Consider the following 19957-nt stretch of genomic DNA (forward strand, 5'->3'; position numbering starts at 1 on the left):
GTCATAAAGCCAGACAAAATTGAGATTTTTCTCCTCCTACCGTCTCACCTCAGAGAGAAGGGTTTGTTTGTGGATGGGCGTGATATTGGAGCGAAATTTTCATCGTGGACTTGCTGCCCCGATGCCACTCACGCCGCTTCCCATGATTCCGTGCGTCTGACAGGCTGAAGCATCAAAAACAACAGGAAACGTCCTCACGGACGCCGATGTGTAAAATTAGTGGTGTTCTTGGACTTTATACGCAAAGCTTTGATCCTGTTTTTATGCTCAATGGACGATGGTGTCTTATTGTGTATTCCAACGGTTCTTCCGTTTATTGTGTGAGGTATCTTGTTGCGTGTGCCGTGGCCTTCTGCCTGTCTGTTTGTGAGATTGGCCGGTCTGTTTTTCACGTCGGGTTTTCCTCCTGTGTGTTTGGGTAAAGTGCTGACAGACTTACCGAGCTCGGCTTCCTCCGCGCCTCCAGATGTTAAGGCTGCCCTCCTGCGATCTGACCTCGACGGGCTGCGACCGCACTGAAAATCTGGAATTCAGATTCTAAATGAAACCTGGAAGGGTTCGAGAACAGTGAAAAATGACGAAACAAATAAAAGTTGTGAGGGGAATTAAATTGAAAATGTGCGAATGAACAGCACCTAAAATGTGATTCATACGGCTTATATTTTCCTTCCAAGCTTTCGATTTTTCAAATCAAATCTTACACAGAGAGACATTATATAAAAATGTACTTTACTGTATTTAGATGCGTGATTAATTCTGAAGGGAGCTGAAGGGAAAATGTAACATTGCTCTTTTCATCTGCGTTTTTGTCTAGCGCTTTATTGTGTCCGTGACATGTGACTACACACTACGAGACACAGTTTATCCTCCGACGGCCGCAAAACAAATGTAATATCCTGCAATTTGAGTGAATGAGAGACAGAGCGAGTGTGTGTGTGTGAGAGAGAGAGAATAAATAAACACGATGTGATATGGGAAAGGATATATGAGATTTCTGACAGGAATATTACTGCAGGACTCGACGAAACTCCCCGACATGCCAGCCGTAATTTGTGTCGATCAAATTACATTTACCGTTGCTGCGTTCCTGGAGTCGCCATAATTTCTCATATTCTTTCATTCCTCTCGCTTCAGATGCACAAAATCCATCATATCTGGGAAAATGGATAAGTGCGGTGTAACAATCATATTGCCTGCCCTCTCCATTAAAGCGTGTTGTCATCTGATCTGTGGGTGGAAAAGTTTGAAAAATAATGTCAGACTCACTTTGCCGAGCCTTTATGGGCTTCCAGATTTTTGATATGACAAGACGACAACATGCTGCTTCTGTTTTGTTTGATGGGTCTTATTGTACACGGCCATCCTCTTTGTTATTTTCAGCAGATCTACTACTCCGAGTTGCATTGTACTTTTATTTTCTTCTCTTTCTTTTTCTTCTTCGTCTATGTCTGTCTGTCTGACTGTCTCTTACATCATTAAAAACAATGAAAGTTAACCCCTTTCATCCTTTCTTTCTTCTTTCTTTCTTTTATAATCAGAAACACAGAAAATGAACCCCTTTTTTACTTTCATCTATCATCTAACTTTTCTTCTGTCGTCTATCTATTTCTCTCTTTTCTTTCTATCTATCTTTCTTTCTCTCTCTCTCTCCATCCATCCATCAATCCATACTTTATATCTTTCTTTTCCATCCATCCATCCATCCATCCATCCGTCCGTCTGTCTTTTTTTTTTATATAATACAAAAAAAACAAATGAGCCCCTTGCTTACTTTGTTCTATCAACTATCTATTTCTTCTGTCACCTATCTATTCCTTTCTTTTTCTTCCTTCTTTCTTTCTTTCTTTCTTTCTTTCTTTCTCTCTCTCTCTCTCTCTCTCTCTCTCTCTTTCTCTCCATCCATCCATCAAACCATACTTTATTTCTTTCTTTTCCATCCATCCATACATCTGTCATTCTTTCTTTTATATAATCAAAAACTAATTTATCCCTTACTTACTTTGATCTATCATCCATTAATTTTTCTGTCGTCCATTTTATTTCTCTGTCTATCTATCCATCCATCCATTCTTTCTTTCTTTCTCTTTTCATCCATCCATATATAATCACAAACACAGAAAATAACCCCCCTTACATTTTTCTATCATCTATCTTTTCTTCTGTCGTCTATCTATTCATTTCTTCTCTTTCTCTATCTATCTATCTATCTATCTATCTATCCATCCATCCATCCATCCATCCATCCATACTTTATATTTCTTTGCTTTCCGTACATCCATCAATCCTTCTTTCTCTCTTTACTGAATTAACCCCTTACTTACTTTCATCTATTCATTTTCTGTCGTCATCTTTACTTCTCTGTCTATCTATCCATCCATCCATTCTTTATTCCTCTATCCATCCGTTCATATATAATCAAAAACGCACAAAATTAACCCTTTCCTTACTTTCTTCTATCATCTATCTTTTCTTCTGTCATTTATCTATTCCTCTTTTCTTTCTCTTTCTGTACATCCATCCGATCTACTATTCTTAATATGTCTTTTTTTGTTTCCTTCTTTTTCATATTCATCCTTTCTGTCTATCATTTTATTGGTGGTCTCAGTAGCTTCAGGTAGTTTGTTTTCGTTCTTTCTTGTTCTTCCATAACAAACCACTGCTAATTCTTCACATCTTTTTATTGCCCCCTCACATTCATCTTTCCTTTCTAAAGCATCCGATTGGCCACAACCTCGCTGGTCACCAGTCTGCACGTAACATTTCCTACAGAAACATTTCCTCTGTCATCATCTCTCGACCCCCGAGATCCACTCGCCGCCTTTTTTTATGTTGACTCAATTTGTCCCCGGCGTCAGAGAGCAGATGCAAATTAAGAGGCGTGAACTATGACAGTCCGTGACACCGCCTCTGTCCGCATAATGATTACATACAATCCTGTGATATTATTCGAAACGACCGCTGATAAATGAATGATAAAGTGGAGGGTTACGGCTCCTTTATTACCGAGGTTGATAAGCGAGCTAATCAGCGGCCAGGCAAATGTCATTACATAAATTATGAGTCTGACTTTGATATATATTTCCCGGGTGTACTCCGCAGATGCCTGTCATCGCCATGGCCGTCTCACCGTGCTCCGCTTACACGGGTGGCTGAAGAAGAAAGAAAATATTTACTCTGTCTCATTACTCTTTTGCATCAGCCGGGGTCCGTAATTGAGCTGGTGAATGAAAAGGGCACGTGGCGACCGATATTAATGTCCCTGGCAGTGACTGAAATATTACAGCTTTTCAACAACTGCATCAATTTGTGGGAATATTTAAAATCCGATGACTGGGGATTTAATAAACATTGACAGTTGTGCCAACGGTTTGTTCGAGGTTGATTAAAATGCCTGCAAGTTTTGCTGACTCAACACACGGGCCATTAGCACCACCGAGACCATCATTATTCTATTACAGCCCTCCATCTCATGTGTAACATGAGTGATTTGCTGGTGGCCTCTATTTGTCTTCTGTATAACTATATTAAAATCAACATTAAATCAAAACTGGACCTACTTAGTTTCCTCATAAATTTTACTGGTCATATTGTGCACAATTTATCATAATTTAAAAGAAATTTTGAAGATTTGTCTTCAAAAGTAATCATTTGCTTCGCCTCCCTTTCAGATCGCAGAATCATAGTTTTTAAAGGTACAGTTCGTTACCATTGCAGTAAAATTAGTGTTATATATTTTGTTCAGCTCGGTCCTTAAAATGTCTAAAATGTTTCCAACTACTTGTAAACCGTGAGAAAATTAGCATTTTAAACAGTGACACGGGGCTCTGCATTCGCCAGTCAATGGCGTCATATCCGCGTTACCCTTTGTTACCGCCTTTACTGATGTAGAAACCGCATGGCAACAGTATCGTGGAAAAATGCGGAAGTGGTGTCTAGGGTCTAGCAAGCCACTAGCTTGTTTCGAGCGGTCACTTACTTATAGACCACAATAATACCCAACATTTATAAAACTTTATTACTTTACATCATCAGCTAACATGATTTCTCATTTCCGTCTAATTTATGACATCAGCGGTTGAGTTGAAGACAACAGATCCCATCATTCCACGCTCCTTCACAGCGTCACCAAGCTACGCCATTGTTGTTGTTTTGATGGTGTGCCCTCTACCGGCGTTTTTTACAAGCTGTAGCTTGATGTGCCGTCACCAAATACGCACTTTCTAAAAGGTTCTTTCTTGAGCCGCATGCTTCTAAAACTAAGAGCCCTTTAACATCCACCGAAGGTTCTTTGTAGTGGATAAATTGTTCTTCAAACTATAAAAAGGAGAAAGAAAGGTTTGTTTCACTGAAAGAAAAAAAGTTATTCTACACTATTAAAGGCTCTAAATGGTTTCTTCGAAGTGATCACATAGAAGAAGCAGTGGTTCCTCATGGAAACTTTCAGTCAAACATTCGTAGAAAAACCTTTTCCTAAAGTAGCCTACACTAAACTCTTTTTCACTAGAATATGTTGTGCAACAAAAGCATGACAAAGAAGGTTTTAAGAACCTGTAAAGAGGCACCTTTATTCAAAAGTGTAACATCCTATTTTCATCCATATTTAATCCTGATGAATAGAATCAAGTCCTGTTCTGATTCGCCCTGATTCACTTTAAAACACCCCAGACTGTCAAAGCAAACGTTTATCTTTTATTTTAAATGCATTTCAAGTACTTCTGGTTGTTTTATTGTTCTTATATATGATCAAGTCCGTACAAACCCAGTTTTTGATTTGTTCCACATAAAATCATCCTATAAAATGTAAAGAATTTCTTTGTAAATATAACCTTGATATCTTTTATATGGACTGAATAAAACCCCGTCAAAACCAATGTTTGGGGAGCCAAACTCTAGTATTAATTTTATTACATTCTGAATGAAAATGTGTGCGCTGTCTCTCAAAATCCTATCCTTTACAGAACCAAAAACACACTAAATAAAACACCATTTCATCATTTTTATGGCTATGACCACTTTGATGTTTCTAATATCATAATTAGATTATATGACTTAACCCGGAATTTCACAGGCGGGGTCATGTATGTGCTCTTGCTGGGTGTTTCTAGCGCACACTGATGGCATCACATAGTGTGACATCACATTGCTGCAACTCGATAACACAACTTCTCTGTAGTGAGTCCATGACTATGAGATGTGTGTGTGTGTTCGCCCAGGAGTGTTTCTGGCCCCGGGCGGACCTGAGGGCGCTGAGAGTGACAGCATTTGATGGCATTACAGCATGTGAAACTTACACACTCCGTGATGTACTTTGCATTATACAACTCAACACATGCTTATCTTCCCCTCATTTATTAAAAAATAAATATATCCTGAGCAAAACTTTCCTTTATAAATCAAATACCTGTTTCAATACCATCAAAAGAAACCGCAAAGTGAAACTTCATCCTAATAACAAAAAAAAAAAAATCCATGCAATTGTCTTTTTCATGCGCTCTACAGCATGGTCTCATTATGTAAGACCATCCGAGCACGTCGGACCGTTCTCTTCTCTCACCACAAACAAACCCAATGCCCTGCAGGCGTGGCTGGGGCTCAGGATCCCCCAGGCTGGACTGAAACACGGCCCCCGGGGCCCCTCTGAAGGACCTGAGCAGCAGGGGTTCATATCCCCCCCGGCTTTCTCTGGGTGGTGACAGAAGCTGAGCGCCTTTCATTGCAAACATAAAAAAACGCCGCTGTTAAAATGCATGTGTTGCGTTTAGCATGCTCACAAATGCATTCATAGTGTAATGCGGGGATATAAATGGCCGTCAGGTGATATCTGCATCTTTTTCTAGTCACAACTGACCTGTTCTCGGAAAAGCATCCCTGGTTATTCTGTGCATGATTCCTTTAAAAACATTCGGACATAACTAAAACCATGTGACCAGAGAAAAAATAATAATGCTATATATATATATATATATATTACACATGCCAATATACAGAGGCCTTGCCCTTCTACTGTATATTTTCCACTCAATTTGTTTTACTCTAATTTCTCACTCAGTGAGATTAAATGGAAAGCAAATGAAAACGTCTGCATTCATCTCATGTGTCTCAGATACTTCTCCAGAGAAAAAGAGTAAAAAATCTCACACCTTAGTTTTAGAAGAGATTGTAATGATGTCTCAAACTGAGCTCACAAGTCTGTACTCAAAAATCAATATTTTTGAAGATCTCAATCTGGAAACTAAAGATTTCTCATCAACATTTTCTCATCGTCTCATTTATTTTTGCTGTCATTTTTATCAAGCAACTGAGAACTCCATCAAATCTCCTGAGCTATGAGAGAGCAACATTCGAGCAAAAAAACTGCCCACATTGCATGACAACTATTCAGATATTATACCTCCGACATTATTCTAGCGTGCGTGCACTTTGCGGTGAGATTATTACATCGCAAGTATGCATCTACGGATGATGTCTTATTCGCGGATCCTCAGTGATGTCAGATAATCAATGCAAAGATAATCTGTTTCCAATTCACGCTCACTACGAATGAAGAGTTCGTGCCACAACACTGCTGCGCTTTCTCCGTTCATTGTTTTGGAAAAACGTGATGAAGAAGAAGTGAGAGTGAAATAAAGAGTGGGTGAGATTTGCTTTTCTTCAATTTTTCTCCGTTCATCAAGGAGGGGATCAATATAGGGGAGTTTTCCACTGCATTTCAATGGGGGAGAAGTTTCGTCAGTCAAAGGGTTAGTATGATTCAAACTTGCCTGAGAGACACGCGATCGATTCACCTGAAAAGCTGTGCAGGGCCTTTCGCTCGATAATGTCCTGTCTGTCCGTTTCTGCTTCTCGCATTTAATAATGCTGCCCAAATACAGAAGATTAGCTCTGTTAGACTATTTAAACATTCAGAAATTATGAATTTATTCCCCTTTCGGCGCTGGGAATGAGAGGGAGGAAAATATTATTCGGTAAGGTAAACAACACTAATATTATAGGTCACTTAAGATTATTAGGGATCTACTGTGTGTTTACATTCTAGGAAAAAAATCCAAATTTAGGACTTTAATTCTTTTTTTATTAATTTTGTAGAGATTACATTGACTATAGACGATTACATTCTGGAGCTAAAGAATTCAGAAAAAAAGTGACAGGACAAGAGTTTACTCGTGCTACTTTATTTCTTCTGCAGAACAAAAACAATATATATATATATTTTAAAGAATGTTGGAAACTAAATAACACTCAACGCCATTGACTTCCATTATATGAACACAATACCACAGCGACATTTCCCAAAATATCTTCTTTCGTGTTACACATGTTTTGAAGGACACAAGGGTGAATAAATCCAAGCATTTCTATTTCTAGATTTTATTCCTTAAAGCAAGAACATCCTAGAAACGCCCTAGCATCCGCCCAATACTCACTGGCACGCATCTATCAACGCCCTATCTGCCAAACTCACTCACACACTCACCCTACAGTGCAGACTGACAGGTATTTAGAACGCGGGAAAGAAAGCGAAAGAGGAGTACTTCACTACTCCATCGTCTCAACTCCTCGGCATCCATCCAGATGGCACATGAGAGGCGGATGCAGCAGGACTGTGACAGGAACACGGGAAGCTGTTGTTCTCTCCCGCGCTCATGAACACACGACCCTGCCGCTGAGGCCCGAACGCTCGCGCTACACATGAAAGCATGTGGCAGGACGTCCCGCAGCACAGGCAGAGAGCGTAAAGAGCAGCCTGCGCTGTGAAATCACACACCCATCAAGCATCAAAGACAGGCGATATGTAAAATATTTGCCACGGTTGTTGTCCCGAAGACGAAGGTATCAGGTAGACAGCAGGTGAAGTGAAAAGTTGATGATATACTGCGAGGTTGCACTGCAGAGAGCCTTTGGTGCCAAAATGGCTTTTGGTGTTGTGTGTGGATTTTATTTATGTGGGCTCTACTACAAACAAAAGACGAAACTGACTGCAGAAACACGGAGGGCTGTATAGCGTCTTTGTAGACCAATTCCGTTTTAACACATTTAATACATTTTAACATAAATCAATAATATCAATGAATAAGTGTACATAAAAATTACTAGAGAAAAATAAATAAATTATGTATTAAATGTATATTAAAAAATATCATTGATGAGGGGCCAAACATATTCAGCCGCAGAACTAAATTAGGAGATTATTCCATATTTCAGTTTACTTGTGTCCAGTCCAAATTAAAAAAGAATATTGAACCTTTCCTAAATACAATCAGAAATATGACTTTTGTATTGCCTAAAAGTGAATATGAAATTGTTTTCTTTGCAGTATTTGAGGTCTGAAAAAATACAGAGCATCTTTTCTGTTATTTTGACTGTTTTTTCAGTTTTCAATTTCTGCAAATACAAACAATAATATTTGAAATCTGGGAGAAATATTGTCAGCATATTCTTACCTAAACAAATAGTAAACTCTTAAAAAAACTCTTAATGTTTTCCGTGGCTGTATACAGTATAACAAAACTGAACTGAAAAGAAACTTACTCTTTTTTGCAATGTGACCCACCCTCTGCTTCATCTAATTGGTCCATTGTTCTGAAAATGACATTGATCAATTGATGAGCTGCACTTCCTGTCAAGAAATAAATAAGTACATAAATAAACAACTTTACTACACGGCTCGTTGGAATGCTTCATTCTGATTGGGCAATCGCGACCTTTGCAAGATTGTGCCCCAGATAACAACCTCTCAAAACTAACAATACATGGTAACCCGTTTTTTTGGACAAATTAAATATAAACATGTCTTTTAATAACGTATATAACATTATATTTACAAATGATTAAATTGCCTTTTTGGGACATTTGAACATCATTCTTACCTTAAAACCTAATGTAAAGGGCTTTTCCTCACTGAAGGTCATCAATCTGTGTGTCAAATATGAATCAAATATTTCAACTTCACATTTCATGTCCAGTTTTTTTCTAATGTACCAAGTTGCCGTGTGATAAGCGGGATAATGCACAAGCAGCCGGCTGTTATCACAAAATAAGCCCCTTGAGTGTGATCACACTGTCGGGCTTATTTCTGCGGTAACAACCGGCTGCCTGTACATTATCCCTTACATAACACACCATGCTGAAAACAGGTAAAAAAAGTCCGTCTGGTGCATTTAATGAAAACATGTTTTTGTGTAAACAGCCTATTAATATGTGATTGCTCTGAAGAAGAAACAATAGGCTTGATTTGGTCTACAGGAAACAAACAATTTGTAACCTTTCGTGCCAAAACATTTCACTATTATCGTAGAAAATGACTAGAGAGAATCGTCATCAATTACAACACGATTCGATCAGCCCTACATCAGATACACACATGTGATGTTCAGCAACTTCCCCACAGTGCGGAAATACAAGCGAAAATAACTTCTAAACGCCAGCAGAACAGATAAATCGAAACAAATGTGGGGACATTTTTTATTGCGCAGGTTCGGAGGTACCTGTCATTCTGCAAATTCTCTGAAGGGTGGAAATATTAGAAACAAACAGTAAGAAGAACATGTTACTGCCCTTTCTTTTAGTCCTCAATTGTGTTTCAGATGTTTCTCCTAAAATTGCTTACATGAGAAATAGTGAATAGATGTAAATGAATATATTTAATGAGAAATGCATGGGAATATTGAGATCTTCAATATACGCAATTTTTGCAGATCTTTAGTACACTTTAGCACAGATTGAGATTTCTATTCTTTCCTTAAGAAGTCCATTACTGCTGTCTGCAAGAATTCACAGATTTGAAAAAGATCCCTATGGTGATTTTTGTCTTTCTTATGGGAATTTTCTTTAACAAAGTGGCACAATATTTTGACATAATATAATGCACACTTTGCTTTAAGCTGTACACTCGATTTGCAAAATATGCACTGACGAAGTCATAAGTGAAGTATGTAAGTGCCCCAACCAAGCAGACACGGCCACAATCTCTCAAACAATACTGTAAGTGTGGGGCTGGACTATCCGGGTACATTATATTTACAATACCATTTGTTGACACCAGTGGCCCAGAAACATAAAAGGCCGACAAAGATGCGTGGACAAAATGCAAAGTTCCATCACAACATTTGAGGTCAATCACCAATTACTGCACAAAGAGAAACAATTAAAACTCCATCTCTTGCAAAACGGCGTAATGTCAGGTTATTGATGCCACATGAACATTAATAATGGAGGCTCCTGACAGGTTAGAGGAAAATACGAATAACTCTCAGGTTTGTAGATGATTGTCGAGGCCTCATGGGCGTTCGCGAGGAGGATAATGTTTTTTCATTGCCAGCGTGGGCTGAAATGGAAGCTGCCAAACATCCAACTTCATGAAGCAGATTTCCAAAATGAGAATGCTCCTCTCCGCGCGTAATTTCACCCTCTGAGACGGCACTTTGCATCCGGAATGTTCCGCATCCACTAATGACTGACAGGTGTACATCTCCGGTTTCATTATATGTAATAACTACAAAACGGCACTTGATATTATGACTATATTGTATGGAAATGCGCAATCAAATTCAGCTGCAGCACGGAGCCTCTTGGGAATTCCTGATGATAAAATTTATTTCATGTGACAATTTGGAGTAAACACTGCGAATTTGATCAAATGGAGACGGAGAAGTCCGCCAGCGCCCTTAGTGAACATCTCACTCGACTTTTGAGTCATTTATTCACAATGCTGAATTTGATCAGTTTCGTTTATTCCACGTATAATCACGACAGTAAGTCACATCTGACAGCTACAGTTCGGCGGAACGTCAGCCGCAGATAAATCGCCTTCCCGATCTGTAGCTTAATATCTGGCGTTCCGGGTCTTGAAGCAATTTTTGGGCTAATATCCGAGCTGTCAAATTCTGCGAGTCGACCGCACGAGCTCATGCAGATGGAGCGTGTTTGTAATGATGAACTGTGCGGAGGTTGACACTTTGTTCAGCCACAAATTACCTCAGTTGTAGACATCATTACCCTTCGCCGACTGCCTAGATGTGTTTATACGTCCTTGCTCTCTCTGTTAGCGAGCGGCGCGCGCCCTCCGATCTCCGATTCCAAAAACATGAATTCAAAGCAAATATGTGTCTTTGTGTTGCATGTGCGGTTTGACATAATGAGCGAGGTAGAGGGAAAATGATTTCGCGCATTACGCCGGCCCTGCTTTGGCAGAAAAACGCTCTATGCCTTTAAGCAACTCATGAAAAATGAAAGAGATTTGTCTGTCATCAACATGCGCATTCTGACCTTGACTCCAGACGGGACTAACGGGGGTTCTGCATTTTTTACGGAAGAAGGTGGAACTCCGTGAGGTATTGAAGGAAAACAACAGTCACGTCGAAATCGCTGAAAAAATGCTGTAATTAATTTGGAGTTCGGCGATTTGCGCAGGTCTCCTCACAGACGCTGGGAAACTCGCACAGCTACGCTCATGTTTTTTCTTTCTTTTTACTGCCTCGACTTTCTTTTTCTCTCCTTCTTTCATGCTTTTGTTGTTTGTATTGTGGAATTGCTAATGTTGGGAAAAGCAAAGCCTGTGAGGAAGATTCCAGCAGAAAAAAATAAGGAACAAGAAGAAAGAAAACACTCAAAACAAAGTCACAAGATCACAAATGCTGAAATTCTGACTGCGGGGACACGGGGGAAACAAAATCAGGTCAGCAATCGGCACTAATGGGGACAGGGCCTTCTGCTGGGCGGCACAGGGTGGCGCAGGGTCATATAGGCAGAAGTGGGCGTAAATGGCTCAGTGAGATCTGTGCTGCGGCGGAGGAAAGCAGGACGCTGGGAGACCCCGGGGGGTATTGTAAGAAGCGGGGGGCCTGAAGTGGCGAGGTAGGAGCCCGTTCTGCCTCTCTCTCTTTCTCTAACCCCCCTCTGACGAGGTCACCGAGAGAGAAGGGGAGAGTAATTCAATCCCCAGGCTTTTTCGGTGCAAGGCCAGCGCTCTTACTTATAACACCCTGAAATTAGAAGCAAACCAGCCCGCCGGAGTGTGTGAGAGTTCTGGACTTGAAACGTGGGTGCCTCAAAAGACATCATCGAGCAAGCATTGCCATGATAAGCGCTACACAGTGATCTCACATGCTATGAATCTAAATGACAAGAGCTTTACATGTTAGATGTTATGATAATTCTTGCCATGTGTGAACAAAAGCACACATGGCTTATCAGTCTCATTCATCCACAGAGAAACAAAATGTTTTGTACATTACATCAATTTCATGACAATTAAGCACATTTCCACCCAAATTAACAGTACTTTCATGTATAAATGATATATGATATGTTTTTGTTTTGTAATTCTTAGATGTTTTATTATATAATAGATGTGTATGACGTTTGTCGTAAAACAAAGCACAGATCTTCAAAAAATAAATAAATGATGAAATATGACCAGAAATATGTTTTGTGAGATTAAAACTAATTATTTAATGATTTAATACTGATTTAATTATGAAATTGAAGAACACCTGAATTACATTTTGTTGAATTATCATGTAGATTTCTTGTACAATGTTCATTTTGGTGGGTAAATTTATATATATCTAAAGGAAAATTATAATTCTGTCATTCCAAACCTGAATGACTTTTTTTCTTTTTTAGAAGACAGAAGAAGATATTTTGAAGAATGTTGGCAACTCATTGACTTCCATTTTATAAACACAAAACCACTGAGACATTTCTCAAAATATCTTCTTTTGTGTTCCACTAAATAAATATTTATATGTGACAATAAATGATCACAGAAAGTGATTCTGAAAGTGAGTTTTCTGTTCAGGCTACAAATAATTAAAAACCCATTACATTGCAACATTATAAAATCTGAATTTCATGTATATTAGACACTTTTATAGCATATATCTTTACTATGTTTCTTAAAAAATCACTCCAGTTGTCACAGTAACGAATCTGTGTGAGCGCTGTGTTCATATTTACATCAATAAAGCTTATATAGCAGAAGTATAGCTCCAGCCGTGGCAGTTATCACCCCACATAACTCAAGTTTTTGTGAGGGGCTCTCAGACATCTAGCCCTAATGGTTTATATATCATTAATACGGTGTTGTACGTTCAGTCTTTCGCTGTCACGACAGATGAGTTATACCTGTGCAGTTCTAAGAGTTTATAGTTAGCATTACAGCGTGTCGCTCAATTTTTAAAAGCAGAAAGATAAATATCACGCGGCGTAAATGAACATCGTGAAAAGATGATTAAGCTAGTGTTTTCTCAAGGTTTTGTACATTCGAACGTGATCAGAATTGATTTTGCGAACAGGAGATTACGCCTGTACGTCGTACATCTTGCTCAAATTAATGCTATTCCGTCTTGTAATCACTGGCTGGGAAATCATGTTAAATGAAGAGTAAAATTAAACATTATTAGATGAATTGTAAATCGAATTGAGTATTATTTTTGGTGTCACATCATATTAGTTGAGAAGCCCTGTAATAAATAAGTGCATGGAGCCGTTTGGACTTTATTTGTATGCAAATGCCGGCCCGCGGTTCATGTCGGTCTTCATAGCTGCTGGCTGTGGCTCGGTGTTTGTATGGGTTTGAATGAATCAGTCCATTCAGACTGGAAACAAGTATGTTTCACACAATGAGCTTGACTGACTGAGCAAAAGATGTTGGTCCTGTTCCCCCTCCCTACCATTCACAGGCATTACCATCTTAATAAGGAGGCTGATTTGGCCCCCGGGCTGAGGGAAGAGGGGCAGGAAGGCGGTGGGGCAGGTGCGCTTATGTCAAATTGACCCTGTGCTATTAAAGAACATGGAATATAAAGGCTTGGGAACAAGTTCTGCTGTGTGTGTGTTTCTACTGACTTTGTGTTAACATTTGCCAACAGTCTCCAGGCGTAGATGACATCATCAGCAACGCTGTATTTCAACACGCTGGTTCCCAAAGGATGAATCACGGACAATAGAAAATGTTGTGGCATGTTACACGTACAAGTTTAAATGCTAACTATTAATTCTTGTTTCCAAATGAATAACTACGGTGGTATACTTTAGTATTTACTATAGTAAAATCTTATATACTACAGTGTTTTTAAACCTTACCATAGTAAATATTAAATGATATCACAGTTTTTACTATAGTTTATCAATTCACTTGAGCGAATACTAAAAATACGATAGCCCAAGAAATAACACAGAAATGTGTCCAGTTATCGACTACACGTTAATGTGGATACTCAAGTATTTTCTATAGTAAACTGTTGTAAAGTTTTTATAAACTAAAGTGTTTTTGAACCGTATGCATACATGTGTGTAAGTACAGAATTTACTATACAGCAGGTTAACAATTCACTAAGGTTAATACTACAGAATTCTGTCGTACACTTTAGTATTTAGGATTTCCCACTGTTGTATAATTTCTATAGTCTAGAGTGTTTTTGAAGTTTACCACAGAAAATATTAAAGCATACTACGGTATTTACTAAAGTTAATAAATTCACTTTTGTTACTACAACAGAATACTCTAGATTACTTTTATATTAACTGTAGTAAAATGTAGTACAATTTCTAAATAAAACAATGTTTTTTTTAACCTTTCCAGATTATATAATACCGTAGTATACTTAAGTATTTACCAAAGTAAAATTTCTATGTAATATAGTGTTTTTGAAGTATAATACAATATTTCCTACAGAATACTTCATACATTAACAAAAGTGTAGCAATTGCCTCAATTTAGTACAGCATACAACAATTAACAATAGTAAACAGTAAAATAAACAGTAATTTGTGGGGTTTTATGTAAATTTAGGTCTAGTTGACACCCACTGAAAATGCGAGGACCAGCATGTTTTTTCCTTAGGAAAAATGTTAAATCATGCACAATAAGACCAGAATAATACAATTAAATGGGGTCAAATGTGATTTCACCTTTAACAATTTCACAAAACCGAACTTCATTAATGATGTTTAAATTTAATTTCAGTCCGACTAGTTGTCCGCACAACCTTCCCGCACCGCCACGGGGTCTCGCTCACCGTGGAGACAGCTCATTTCTAAAACAGATCCAAGACCTGAGAAGGGCGCATTGTCATTCCACTCTTAAGTGAATAATAGCCCTCCTCTCCTGGCGTTAGAAATTTGGGGAGTGATCATCTAATCGCTCTGTACTGCCGGTTGATGGATCAAGCGCCCTGAGCTAAGAGCTTGTCAATAGGAGCTCGGTAATTAACAGAGTGGCATGGAGCAGCGGGGAGATCAGACGGTCGGATTAGTTCTGCCAGGTTCTCCTCAGCAGTCGATACACATAGAGACAGAAGCCCAAGTGCCCCAAGATTCATTAACATACCTACAACAGATAGCACCTTCAAATTAGCCGGACTATTTCTCTCTTTTCTGGTGTACGTGCAGTGAAGCGTCCAATCAAAGCTTTAGGATTGTAAACACAGGTGAGCGAGCTCAATACGTTTGGATTTCATGGGATTTGATCTAGTTCTGCCGCAGTTTTAAGTTTGCTAAGGCAAGCGTTGGGGATATGAACAACGCACAAACTTCAAGTAAATTTCCTGGTTGTTTCAAGCCATGGTTCTGTAAAATAAGGACATGTACCTAGAAAATAAAAATGGACGATATGAATCTAAAATATCCATGGTTTGAAAGAACCCAACAGAATATAGAGCATACAGAATATTAGCCCTGTTGCTGTATTTAACATTTCTGTATGATGTTTGCCCTATAGACAAAAACAATTATTACAATAATTTACATACTTACAGTAAAGGATGGACCCAAGGCCATATATGTGATCCATAATATCCACAAGATTTGAGGACAGGCTTCTTTGACAGTTTTCTTTAGGCCTGAATGCGGTTATCCAGAAAATGTGGCGGTGACTCTGCAATTTCCATGGACCTGCACGTCACATTTTTTGCTAATAGAAAAATAAACCGGTTCATTTGTCAGGTATGTGTTTTGGCCTTCTTGAAGTTTTGAACCAAGTTCAAACTGATTTTGACAAGTGAGGGATGTACTCAGGCCAACATATTTTGTTTATCCAAGAGCCATTGAGAGAGAGAGTTGCGTCAACTTCGGTTGACTCCAATGGAACAGTTTTTTCACAGCAAAGTTAAACAGACCGATTTAGGTAAACTTCCAACCAATTTAAAGACAGAAGCCATTTAATGAATATAAAAAATGAAAGAAATAGGAAAATTTAAATAGGAAACATAACTTCCTGGAGCTATCTGAAGGCTCCAAGAATCAAGTGACGCCAAAGCTATTTGGCCTTCCATTGGCAGAAGTCTCGCTCTCACTGGCTCTGAACAATATTTTTATAATAAAAGCCTACAGCCACCTCAAATCCTAAATTATTCCTAAAATCAGAGGGATATAATCTGTGGATAACATTAGTGTACCATTATCCCTCAAATCTGATCGGTTGATTGACATCCCAGGGTCAACATAATGTCATTACCAATAAGTAACGTCTAAAAACTCAGACTATTTATTTTGAAGTGTTACAAATATTTAATTAATGCAAAGCACAAAGATATGCATATTGTGATGGGGATATTTGATATTGTCCTACACAACAGGGCCGGGTTTGGGGGGGCTAAGGAGCCCCCAGATTTGAACTGAGCCCCTCCAGAAATGTCCAGCAGACAATTAAAATAATGAAAAATGAAATGCGCATTTGTCCAGAATATAAAAATTGGAGGCGACCGTCAAATTTCGTGCCACCTCCGACACACATCAAAATTATGTTGAGTGTCTGTGTTAAAAAAACAACTGTGTTCACTCAATGAAATGTAATTTATAACGCGTCCGTGTGTGCACAAGATCAGGATGTCACCCCTGTTATCAAATACTTAATAAATGCTTATTTGTGTGGTCTATTAAATAATGATCTATTTAAACACAGAAAAATGTAAAAAATGATACAGTCAATGAACTATGACATACTGTACGTATCTACCCAATCAGTATATAATTCCCCCCCCCCCCGCAGTCAAGCCAGCTAGGACCGGGCCTGTCACACAATCATATTTATCGACATGGTTACGTATCTTATTGACATGCCAAAACAGGGTTTTATCTACATGTACAAATACTGTTATCTACAAATGTTTGCACTTTTTATCGAAACAAAATGTTTAACTGTAATGTCAGTATATCAGTTTTATTCATTCATTACACAACCTCCAGTGCAGGAAATCACATCATACTCTTAAAACAAGACAGGAAAGAGCAGTCAGTTTCACTCCTGTATATCATATTTCTGTGGCACTTTCATTTAGTCGACCAAATAAAAACTGCGCACCAGAACAGAATCTAATGGAACTTCCCTAATATCCGCTCGGCTCGGGTATCGCATTTGTTGCCAAATGATCAAACGTCACGGTGGAACTTTTGACAGCTGGCCTTGAGACTTACATAAATACGAGAGAATTAGAGTGAAGCGGTGCTGGCCCTGGATGACTTCTTGACAGTCAGCTCATTAGAGCAGAACCCAGTGCTGGGCAGTTTGAAACAGCCATTCACCATTCAGCACCGCTGCTCTTACGGCTAACAGCTCGAACCCAGCAGGCGTCTGTGCTTTTACAACATCGCCATTATGAAGTGGAACAGGTCGGCGAGCGGACGGGTGGAAGCCACTTTCTGCGGCTGCTGTATATTACATGCTTAACCTATCATACACAATTACTGTTTAGAGAGGGCCTGCTTGACCTTTAACAGAAGAATGAGAGCTTACACGCTCGCGCCGGCCTGCCGTGACAACTTTAGCAGAGCGCCGAATGCTGCTTAAAACACTGTCGGTCGTGTTCAGCAGAAAACCTGGCAGAGTGAATCACGGCGGCGCTGATTTTAATAACAGGGCTTTCCTGTATGTGATTGTATCGTACGAGGAAGCCTGAACAGAAGGTTAACATTAAACTTATACGACTGTTAGGAACGCATTGCATCAATGAGAAACTTATATTTGAGGTTTTTCGAGTGCAAAATGCACTTTAAGACATTAATAGAAGCCTTTAAAAGGTTACCGTAAGGTCACATCCTTTAATACGCATACACATTTCCATGTTTTATGGGGACTTTTCGTTTTTTTGACAGTGAATTTTAAACTATAGATAATATATATTATAAAATCTTATACATCAAACTATATATCATAACCCTACCCAGATAGCAGAGGTACGTCTGTAAAATGTCTGCTAAAGATCTGGAAAACATCTGCTGTGTAAAAACATTTCTAAATCAAAACATATTACAGACATCTTCTAGATGTCTATATGGCAGCTGAGAGGAAACGTTGCATAGACGTTTTGGAGATGAGCAACCGATCCAAAAAATAAATAAAGTAAATGTATAGATCAGGGGGTTTTAAACTGGTGTCAGGGGGCCCCAGGGGGGCCTGAAGAAGCATGCCAGGGGCCCCCAGAACATTTCTAGGAACAAAGATTAAGCAACAAATTATAAAAGTCACAGTGTTTATCTGTTTTTTTTTGCTATGGATAGTTTTCGGAATTGTTTATAGTTGAATCTTTCTAGTGAGTTTTTCTCACTATAGTTTCTTTTTTTGGACTCAAAGTGACATTGTTGCCGACTATTTAGGTTTAGAAACAATGCGTTGTCTTTATAATATTGTATTTACTATTTATCCAACACGTTTGTAAACGTTTCTTTACACACAAAAATATAGATTGATATATATTTTAGAAAAGGGATCCCTCACAAAAGGTTATTCATATTTGGGGGTCCTTGGCATCATAAAGATATATATAGATCACATCTCTGACATGTTACACATATAAAGTATAGTCCTCATCAAGTCCTTTTACAAGGTCTTTCAGGGCTATCTAAATGTGTGAAACACTGAATAAAGGGGATGACATTTTTTAATAACACCTGTGAGGTGAGAAATCTAATTCTTTTAATTTGGTCTTAACCTCATTAACTGATAATGAACGCACATACTAAGCAGAGAATGGCTTACAGTTGTCTGAACTACAGAATAAACGCGCTATTGCTTTTTTACTCTAATGATACACACATGTACGTCACATTGATTTGACCTCTCAAAGGAGGAAAAAAACTGGTGCAGATTTTTGATTGCTTCAACTGAAACAATAAGAGAAAGAGCAAACACTCAATGGAGCTAAACGTTTAGTCTGCATGTTTAACAGTCTGGGACGATTTTGTAATTGGCTCATTTTAGATATCAGACCCCATGTAATAAGAGGTCCTGAGATTCATGGATGAATAGTAACATTTGTCCTGAGGGCACTTGGTTTTAATTCCCTTTTGGGAATGTCGGTGGGCCACAATAACACTGCATACATATGTAAACACGCTTAAAACACAATGAATATCAATACATAGGCCTATCAAACATGTGATGTGTTGCACGAGCTGCTTTCATCTTAATTTAATCTGTCTTTTAAAATAAAATAAAACATCATATTACTTGACTGACGATAAAAAACTGTCTTCTCTTACCCTTGGTTTAGTTTATGTTTTTTTGTCTCCCGTTTACAGACCCGTTTAATGTGTTAAAATACACCGTTACCTGTGTGGTCAGCTGGTCAACTGCAGTCGCTAAAAAGATGACATCAACCTCCTGGACGTGACGTCATCGAGAGGGACGCGGCAAACTGAGGTAAATACAAAAAGTGGATTATTTTCTTTTGTTTAAGTGATGTCTTGTGGCATTTGGTTGGTTTATCTTTCTTAAATGTTAATGCGTCGAATTTCTACCAAACGAGGATATTCAACGGCGTTTATTTGTTATAGTTGATGAAATAATACAATAAGCGTTACTAAAGTAGCTAGTAAGACGTCAGCATATCTCCCTCAATGGTGAAAGCGGAAACGCGTTTGTAATAGTTGAGCTGTATTTTATTCGACACGCGTATGACAAGGCGCCAAAAATAGCGACACAATTACCAAACAAGACCGCCATAGAACCGTCAAAGAC

General features: G+C 38.7%; 1 long non-coding RNA gene across 2 annotated transcripts; it reads right to left on the reverse strand.

Annotated features, from left to right (window-relative positions):
* Window positions 1-1085: 1085 nt before the first annotated feature.
* On the reverse strand, window positions 1086-19957 carry LOC130439473 (uncharacterized). Of its 2 annotated transcripts, none has more exons than XR_008909454.1 (5): window positions 19550-19957; window positions 15757-15913; window positions 8868-8913; window positions 8530-8617; window positions 1086-1227 (listed from the first exon to the last, which is right to left on the reverse strand). It is a non-coding gene; the product is annotated as an uncharacterized LOC130439473 (long non-coding RNA). The 2 variants fall into 2 exon arrangements; XR_008909455.1 differs by lacking the exon at window positions 1086-1227 and adding an exon at window positions 8191-8382.

The sequence above is a fragment of the Triplophysa dalaica genome, chromosome 17 (assembly GCF_015846415.1).
Source record: "Triplophysa dalaica isolate WHDGS20190420 chromosome 17, ASM1584641v1, whole genome shotgun sequence".
NCBI lineage: Eukaryota > Metazoa > Chordata > Actinopteri > Cypriniformes > Nemacheilidae > Triplophysa > Triplophysa dalaica.